The sequence below is a fragment of the Lycium barbarum genome, chromosome 12 (assembly GCF_019175385.1).
Source record: "Lycium barbarum isolate Lr01 chromosome 12, ASM1917538v2, whole genome shotgun sequence".
NCBI lineage: Eukaryota > Viridiplantae > Streptophyta > Magnoliopsida > Solanales > Solanaceae > Lycium > Lycium barbarum.
In genome coordinates, this window is record NC_083348.1 from 104496905 (window position 1) to 104505654 (window position 8750).

General features: G+C 32.8%; 1 long non-coding RNA gene across 5 annotated transcripts; it reads left to right on the top strand.

Moving 5' to 3' along the window:
• Positions 1-4927: 4927 nt before the first annotated feature.
• Positions 4928-8750, top strand: LOC132621663 (uncharacterized). 5 transcript variants are annotated; one of them, XR_009575631.1, is made up of 4 exons: positions 4928-5514; positions 5610-6641; positions 6842-7006; positions 8096-8750. It is a non-coding gene; the product is annotated as an uncharacterized LOC132621663 (long non-coding RNA). The 5 variants fall into 5 exon arrangements; XR_009575630.1 differs by having other exon boundaries at positions 4928-5315; positions 5432-5514; positions 5610-7006; XR_009575632.1 differs by having other exon boundaries at positions 4962-5060; positions 5432-5514; positions 5610-7006.

Here is an 8750-nt window from a genome sequence, read left to right on the forward strand (position 1 = left end):
ATATTTTAGATTTTTTTACTTTATTAAAAAAAATAGCTGGCAAAAGTTAAGAAATAGTGAAGTAGAAGATGGAGTCCAAGGAGAAGTATTAAATTTCAGTCCAAAGGAATGAGGATAGCAGTCCATCTGTTATCGTGGTAAGGATCCCTATTAGAATACAAACGAATGATGAGCCCTCAATTGAAAAGACATCTTCAAAAGGAATGTCATTTTTGGACAATTATATCCACTATTGTACAAATAATTAAGGGCATAAAAGTCAATCAATATTTAAAGAATATTTTTGTCGTTCAATATTTAGCCAAAATTATTCGTGATTTTAATATAGATAGATAATCGATAATATATGTAGATAGATAGATAGATGTAGATAAATATATATAAACTAGGTAAGTTACCCGCGCTTCGCGCGGTTATTGAATACGTACAAATATTTGTTGTTAAAGATTAAAGATCTGCGGAGATCAAAGATTTATCTAGTTGGAGACACTGAAAACGTTTTCGCCCTTAAGCCACGTGTATTATCCTTTATGTAGAGGTAAATCGTAATACATTTTCGAATCCTTCGTGGCTTTGGTTATACCCAAAGTTGTGCTACATGTCTTCATGATTCTACAATGAACTACTCCTTCCGTCCTAATATATACAAGTGTCACCTTAGTGGGAAAAAAAAAAGATTGTCTCAAAATATAAGTCACTTTAAGAATTTAAGACAAAAATTGACAAGTATTTTCAATTATGCCCTTAACATTAATAAAGAAGTGCTCCTCTTTAATATTACTCAATTCTCAAAAAACATCTAGTGAGACATAAATTTTCTAAAATTATGCTCTAATAGGTCAAGGATATAATACTTTGTGAATTCATCTGAATTGTCACACTTCGTAGTAAGTAATATATTAACCCAATCACGAACTTCTTTAAAATTCAACACATCCTTCTTTGTCAAAGATATATGTCATATGCAAGTCAAAGATATGATCAATATCTATATATTACTATCAAAAATCTGCTTTATAGTATAAAATCGTAATTCTATATATCTATATTACTATAAATAAAACCTGCTTTAGTAATTGATTTTAGAGGTTTTTTCTCAATTTACGTGCAAACCCCCCCCCCCCCCCCCCCCCACAAAAAAAAAAAAAATTGATCTAAGGAGGGTCACATCCTAATGATCCATCATACTTATTGTTTTTGCCTCCTCAATGATTATTTAGTGGTTTTACGTACTACTTGTGATTTTTTGCAAACTTTTAAAACGAAATGGTTAGAGAAAATAAAGCTCCTCAGAATTTTTAATTTTTTGAAAATACAATATAAGAAAGAATGTAATAAATTTATATCTGCAAGCTACTTTTAAAATTTAAAAGTAAACAAAACAGTTTAGAAAGAAAAGGAGAAAATAAGGTCAAACACCATTAGAAGAGAAACTAAAAGTGCAATATATTGTTAATGGAGGGAAGAAGTTTAAAACCGAAATGAATATTAAAATATATATGTAATAAATAAAAATGTTAAGGAAGGGAAAAAGCTAAGTAATTGTATTGAACTTTTAAAATTAAGAAAAAAAAAAGAAAAAAAGGACCAAAATGATTGATGTGACCAGCTCTATGCCTACCCAAAAGCAGTGTTTTAAAAGGCGGGGGCGTAAGGCGGGGCGTTTTACATACGCCTCGACGAGGCGTAAGCCTCGACGCACGGGGCGTAAGCCCCATGGGTATTTAATTTTTAGTATTTCTTAAAATAATATAATTACAATAAATATTTTTAAATATGTAAAATTACATAAAAAAAATAAAAGAAAACTGTAAATAAATGAAATATATATATATATATATATATATATATATATATATATATATATATATATATATATATATATATGTATGTATGTATGTGTGTATGTATGTATATGTGTGTGTGTGAGCGTGCGCGCGCGCTTGATCCTCACAAAAAAATGATCAAAGCAATCCATTATACACCGCTTATAACTTGTAATTATATATAACATAATTTTACAAGTATAAACAATACAATGAAATAAAAGCTATTATGAAATGCAAAACAATTCTAACATTTTAACTTTCAAACACGGAAAAAACACAGTTTCTTAAAACACTATTACTATCATACTATTCATTTTATATCCCTATAAGCAAATAATCAATAAAATTTATCAATATTACAATTAAAACATAACTTCTTCATGAACAAAAAATTAATTTATATGATAATTCTGATACATAGGACTTATGACCAATGACAAGTGAAAATGTACAATTCCGCTATGTGTTTTTTTTTTTTTTTTTTTTTAAATTAAGTGATATTCACCCTCATGACGTTCTCAAATAGTAAATATCAAATACTACGACTTGTTATATGAGTTACACCCAATCTTCTATTTCTATAGATGAAAAACTATTAAGTATCATTATTTTGTTAAACAATTATGAGGGTGAATGATTTTAATTAAGGAATTTAAAATATAATTTGTGTAAGAACTGTTAGGCGAGCCCTGGGCGTTAGGCGTGTTTAGGGCGTACGGTTGGGCGCTTAGGGCATAAGCCTCATAGGAACTAAGTCCCGCACGTTAGCCCCAGGGCGTTTTGCCACTGCCCTGCCCTGAGGCGAGCCCCGGGACGAGTCCTGACACTGCCTTTTAAAACAATGCCCAAAAGCACAATTGTTCATATTTTCTCATTCCAACGCTCTAGCTATGGCCATCAGATTTTTTTCACTTCTTCCGGATTTTTTTACTTTATTTGAAAATTAAAGTAAACCATTTTTCATAATATTTAAACCATTTTTCAACATATCATTGCTATATTTACCTAGACAAAGAAAAGTTCAGTATATATCTATTTGTTTTGTTCATCTTATATAGAAGGACTTAGAATTTTATAGGAGTAAATATTGAAGGAAATACAAAGCATTAATGGTCCTGACAAATGAAAATTCTTTCTTGCTGGTAATGAAACGGATCAAAAGACACTATATCATAAATCTTCACAATTATTTGCATTTTCAAAGTAGTTTTTGATAACAGATAGTGTGCATCCAACCACATAATTCTTATATATGTCATAAAGTTCTAGAAAAGTCTGAGAAAATTATTACATAAGCTTGCAATCCATAAAATTTAAGCAATCGCACCAGGTGACTGGCGCCATCAAAATACATCGGTCAGAACTAAAATAAATGCCATGACTAAAACTAAAAAAATTAGAATTTGTCATCCGACTAAACATATGTTGTTTAAGTCTCGTCTCCTCTACATTCAGAGATTCATGCAATTTTCTCATTCTTTATCACTTTTTTGGCCTTATTGCTAGAAAGTTGTGCACTGGGATCATCATCGACTTCAACCACAGATGACCCACTCTCCGATCTACTCCCCTTTGCAGGGGTATTTGTTGGAGATCCTGTCAAACAACAATAGTAACATCATCAACAATCATAATCAATAATAAAAATATTTAACATCAACCAACAAATTTACATGTTATGAGATATGCTTGTAAAACAACATACAGAGAATGCATCTTCGCTCGGAGAAGAACCATACTGCTTAATGAGATCCTCATCTTCACTGAATTTAATAACACCATAAACTTCATCGTGGTTCTCTATGTTGTCGCTCTTTACAACCACTTTAAATATGACCCTTCTATCCATAATATTATCCATTTCCGAATTATAATACCTAGTAATCCTATATCATGGTTATGGTTATCTGTTCTTGTGTATCCTGTTTGTTTAATTTTGATTTCAATTTATCAGTTTTATGTTTTATTGCTTTTGAGAATATGAATTAGTATAAATGGAATCGCTTCTAATATCATATCAAAAAAATCGAAACCGAACCGAATCTCAAAAAACTCGAAATCGAAAGAACCGAACCGAACTAGTTGGGTTCGGTATTCGATGACCACCTTCAAAAAACTGAAATCGAAATAGCCAAATCGAAGTTTGATAAAATCGAACCGAAGAACCGAATGTCACTCCTAGAATATATTGGTTGAGAAGGGGAACAAGATATTATTAAAAATAATAAAGACCATAGAAGGCCATTCAAATGGTCAGACACGTTTTCCATCATAGAATCATTATTTTGAATATAATAAATCTTTTATATTTAATAAATGCAGGTTTCAACATACCCGCTTAAGGGTCAATTAAATTGAAATCAAGGGCATTTTAGACTTTTAAGCACTCACTTATACTACGTGTCTTTCAGCCACGTGTTTTATGACTTTCCATCCGGCGAAACACACATCTTTCATCTTTCTTCTTTTACCCTCTGTTTGCATGGTTGTTTTTCGTGGTTCATTAATGTACAGTATGGTATGGTACAGTATGATATTGTATTAATGAACATAATGTTTGAATATACTGTATCGTTTATTGTGATTTAATAACATTTATATTATTTGATTTGACTGTATGATATTGTGTAATAACTTGTAAGTTTATTAAAATAAACTTAACTTTTAATTAGAAATTAATTTATAGTATATATTAATAAAATTCAGGTATAGAATAAAATAGAAACTTTAAAAAATAAGTAGATAGTGGATAGGGGTGGTGGAGGGTTGGGTGGTGTGAGGTGGGTAATTATGAGATAAGAGTGAAGGTAGTGGGTGGTAGGGTGGGGGTGAGTGATTGTGAAGGTGGGGTTGGTGAAGGGGTCGGTGGTGTGAGGTGGGTAGGGGTGAGGTTAGGCGGTAGTATGGAGTAGTGGGTGGTGATTGGGGCGGTGGGGTGAGTGGCAAAGGAGTGAGGTAGTTAGGGGTAACGTGGAGGTGAGTGATAGGGTGGCGCAGGGGTGGGGTGAAGTGGACGGTAGAGGGTGCAATATAATGAAAAAATAAAATACATAATCACGAAAAAATTATTAAATTCGTGGCTTCAAATATTGATTTTCATGATTACATAATCATAAAGAATTATGAATTTATAATTTCATACCATATAATTTTAAAGAATAATGAAAACAAGTATGATTTAGTAGAAAATCGTATGTTAATGAACCACGGGAAACTATCAACCAAACAGGGGTTAGGGTTTCATCGTTCATGGTCTTCTTCATTCACCATTTCATGTTCCTTCATCTTCTTCTCTTTCAGTTTTGAAATACTGCTGGTTGTTTTAGATATTTCCATAGCTGTATGCCCAACGAAACATCGTTGACTGGATAATTTGTAGGAAGATTTTCGTTTGGACGGTTCTAAATTCTTGAATTTCAGGCTTCTGATTCTTTCTTTCTGCCGGATCAATTATTGGTGTACAAATAGAAAAAATTTAGAAGAATAGTAACTCTTTTTCCCCATAGTGATTACTGATTACTGCAATGTATTTTCCTGCGATCATAAGTCGGCATACTGTGGCCGAGAATAAGCTAATTCTTGTTTTTTTTAATCCTTTGCAGGTTATTGATAAATTTCAACTATTCTAATTTTGGATTTCAGGGGTCCTGTTTCTTGAGTTTTGCAGGATATGTTGTTGATAAAGGTATGTATATGTCCTGCTAATTGATTCTTACTATTATTTCTCATATACTCTATTTGTACCAAAGCCAACGACTACCTCCATATATTTCTATTCAGATGACAGTGGAGATGAATTGCAGAAAAGGAAACAAGAGTGAGAGAGTTTGGAGGAACATAAACCAAAGTTATGGTGGTGGTGGCAGTTATTGTAATCGCTTACACAATTCTGGGTAATATTCCTTGGTTTTGCTTTTCTAATTCTCATTCTATGGACCATCTTATGATTTTCATATGTGGGTATATTCCTTGTAAAAACTCAAGGCTACTAAGTATTGTTCCACCTGAAGCATTGATAGTTTTGATTTGAAATTGGAAATTGTCCTGCATATTTGCCGTAAAATTTTGTTACTTGCTATGTTGAGTCGTTTTTCATTTCCGCTATGGATGTGTTTGAAAGAGTTTCCTTTGTTGACCGAGGTTAAAACATTCGAAACCTGTGAAATAATAAACAGTTCAATCTGAATGTTCATTATCCGCCTTAAGCCGACATTAGCACTTCTCTATCTCTCTTTTCTCCGGATACAAAAGAAAACGTAAGCATATCTCATGAGTTACAAGTCCTCCATCTCTTCTCCATTTGTGGGGTTGTTATCAACGGCGTTTTTTGGGTTCCAGCAGGTATATTTCTTTGTCAATTAATTACGCCATATTACCATCTAATGCAAGAAGACCAAGCTTTTTCAGAATAGGATTGCATTCTTCAATTTTTCTGTTTGTACATTGAGCCCTGTTTATTGGCGACTGTAAATAATTGCTGAATTGATGGTGTTATAAGTAGAATAAAAAGAGATTACAAGGTTGGTTATGAGGTGAGACTGTTTTGTTTCTTACGAATTAGTTGATTGATTAGTTTCGGGTTTAATCTAATTCGTCTGATCCAAAGTTTCTTTTTTTATTTGTTGAACAATCACGTTATGAGGTTTAAATAAGAACTTTTTGGTGTTGGGATTGAGTAATTGATTCTCTCCAAACCGGGTTTCAATAGAGCACAACCAATCGCTAGAATATCCTTGGTTTCTATAGTTTTTCTTAGTCAGATGGATGCCCATATGAAACAAGAAGACAAAACAATGAAACACTGTTTGCCAGGTATGTGATGAACTCCGTCCCAATTTTCCCAATTTATGTAAAGACTTTAAGACATCTCTACACATAGAATTGCAGTAGTGGAGGTATTTAGCAGTCTACTTTGATCTTTATATTCAATATGTATAGTTCTTCATTGTGTACTTTAGAGTACTTCTTGCTTTATTTCTACTCTGTTGAATTTCTAAGTTAAGAAAGGACAGGAGAGGCTTAGCAAAAAAGGGAAAGAAATGGAGATCAAGCAAAGGGGAAAACAGCAAAAGAACAACATCGTGAAGTTACCTTGAATCGGCAAAATGGATAGAGCAAACCTGAAAAGAGACTAAGAACTCTCTACACAACTATGCCGCAATAGGAACAAATGACACGTAAGTAAAGCATATGTGCTGATTTCACTTCCTTCTAGTAATTTTTTTATTTATATTTCCTTTGAATATCTATGTTTTTGGCTTATTTCTTCTGAAGATAAGTAAGACGTCATTAGCAATTCTAAAACAAGTTCTTGTAAGTTAGCTCAAGTAGAAACAGGGTTTTAGGTTTGACCACTGGTTTTTCTTAAAAAAAGAAATTATCTAGGTTCTCATTGCGCTTGCTTAATTCTAGCTCAAGCATGAATCGTAGCTAAAGCATGGACATTGTTTCTGATGTTTTGAGAGCATTTGACATTGCTCAGAACCTAGCCGTTGTAACTAACTTGGCTTCTTAATATCGATTAACTGTGGTGGAAAAGTATATTTAAGACTAAAAAACTATGCCTTTGTTTTGAAACTGAGTTAACTTAGGTTTTACCATATCAGTATTTTTAAACCTGTTATAGCAGGTAGCCTGATTAATTTTCCATGTTACTAATCTTACTTTTCTTAGGACGGTTACTTGTAATAATCTTTTAGGTAACTTGGAAGTGTTAAAATTCTACTGTCACTATACAGAAGGTCAACTCTTTTGAAATGTACAACAATTGCAGCACTTGGTGTTATTTTATCTGTTTAATTTATAGATGCTGAAAGTGAAGAAAACTGAAAATGTACTCCACCTGAAAATCAAGATTAATTGGGCACAATTTGATAACAGGCATGATATTCAATATGAAAAGGAGTGAGGCATTAGTTTAAAGATTTTGTAGAATTCTTGTGCTCTTGCTACCGTAGTCTAAGTTAAAGCTCTATTCCAGTAAAAGATTTGACAGATCAAGTGATAAGAGGTCATCCTACACGGTCTCATTAGTATGATTTTCATTAACTACCAAGAAATCCATTCACATAAATATGTTGCCCAATGGGTTCTTACCCCCAGGCTTAGCTCATGTGGTAAAGATTGAGGGGTCTGCTATGTTGATCGAGCTTTTAAAAATGTGATGAGTGTGTGCCGGATCCTCCAAGAATGCACTCATATCTAGGATGATTTATTGTTATGGTATTTATGGAAATGCGCTGATACACTTCTGATATGTTTCTCAGGTGGAACCTCTACCTATTGATGCATTAGCTTTCTTTCCTTTAATATCCCTTGCAAAGAGGACTTGAGATTTACAAAAGTACTCTGTGATGTAAAGTTGTGAACAAGAGTTGCTTATCATATAGGAGCATATTCTTGCTTAGATTATCAGGAAACATGACTTAAACATGACTTTTCTGATACTCTTTCACAGTCTCTTGGTTGATGTTTGAGCTACAAGTCAACATGACCTCTCTCATCAGAATTTTGTAGATCATTGAAATACTTGAAGACTGCAATATGTTCAGCAGTAAAACTTCAAAAGCTTTTTACACTTGAAGTTGCCTCCTCTCAGTTGTTCAATGACAATATTATATTTCAAAGATTCATGATTATCTCTTCAATACAGATTAACATAGTAGTTCAATTGCAAGTTGTTGGTTTAGCTGTTGCTTAATTTACCACCTCTATGTCGAGTCTACAGCTACTTCGAGCATTGCAGGGAGAAAATCGAATATACCACTGGATATATGGGAAGATGGAAAGCACTTTTGTTATGGTTTAGTGCTGAGACAACTATCATGATGAAATATTGCGTTCTTTCAATTATGTATTAGACATTTGAGTGTACCATTGATTTTGACCTTTTATATACATTGAATAGGGCTTCTTTTCAAA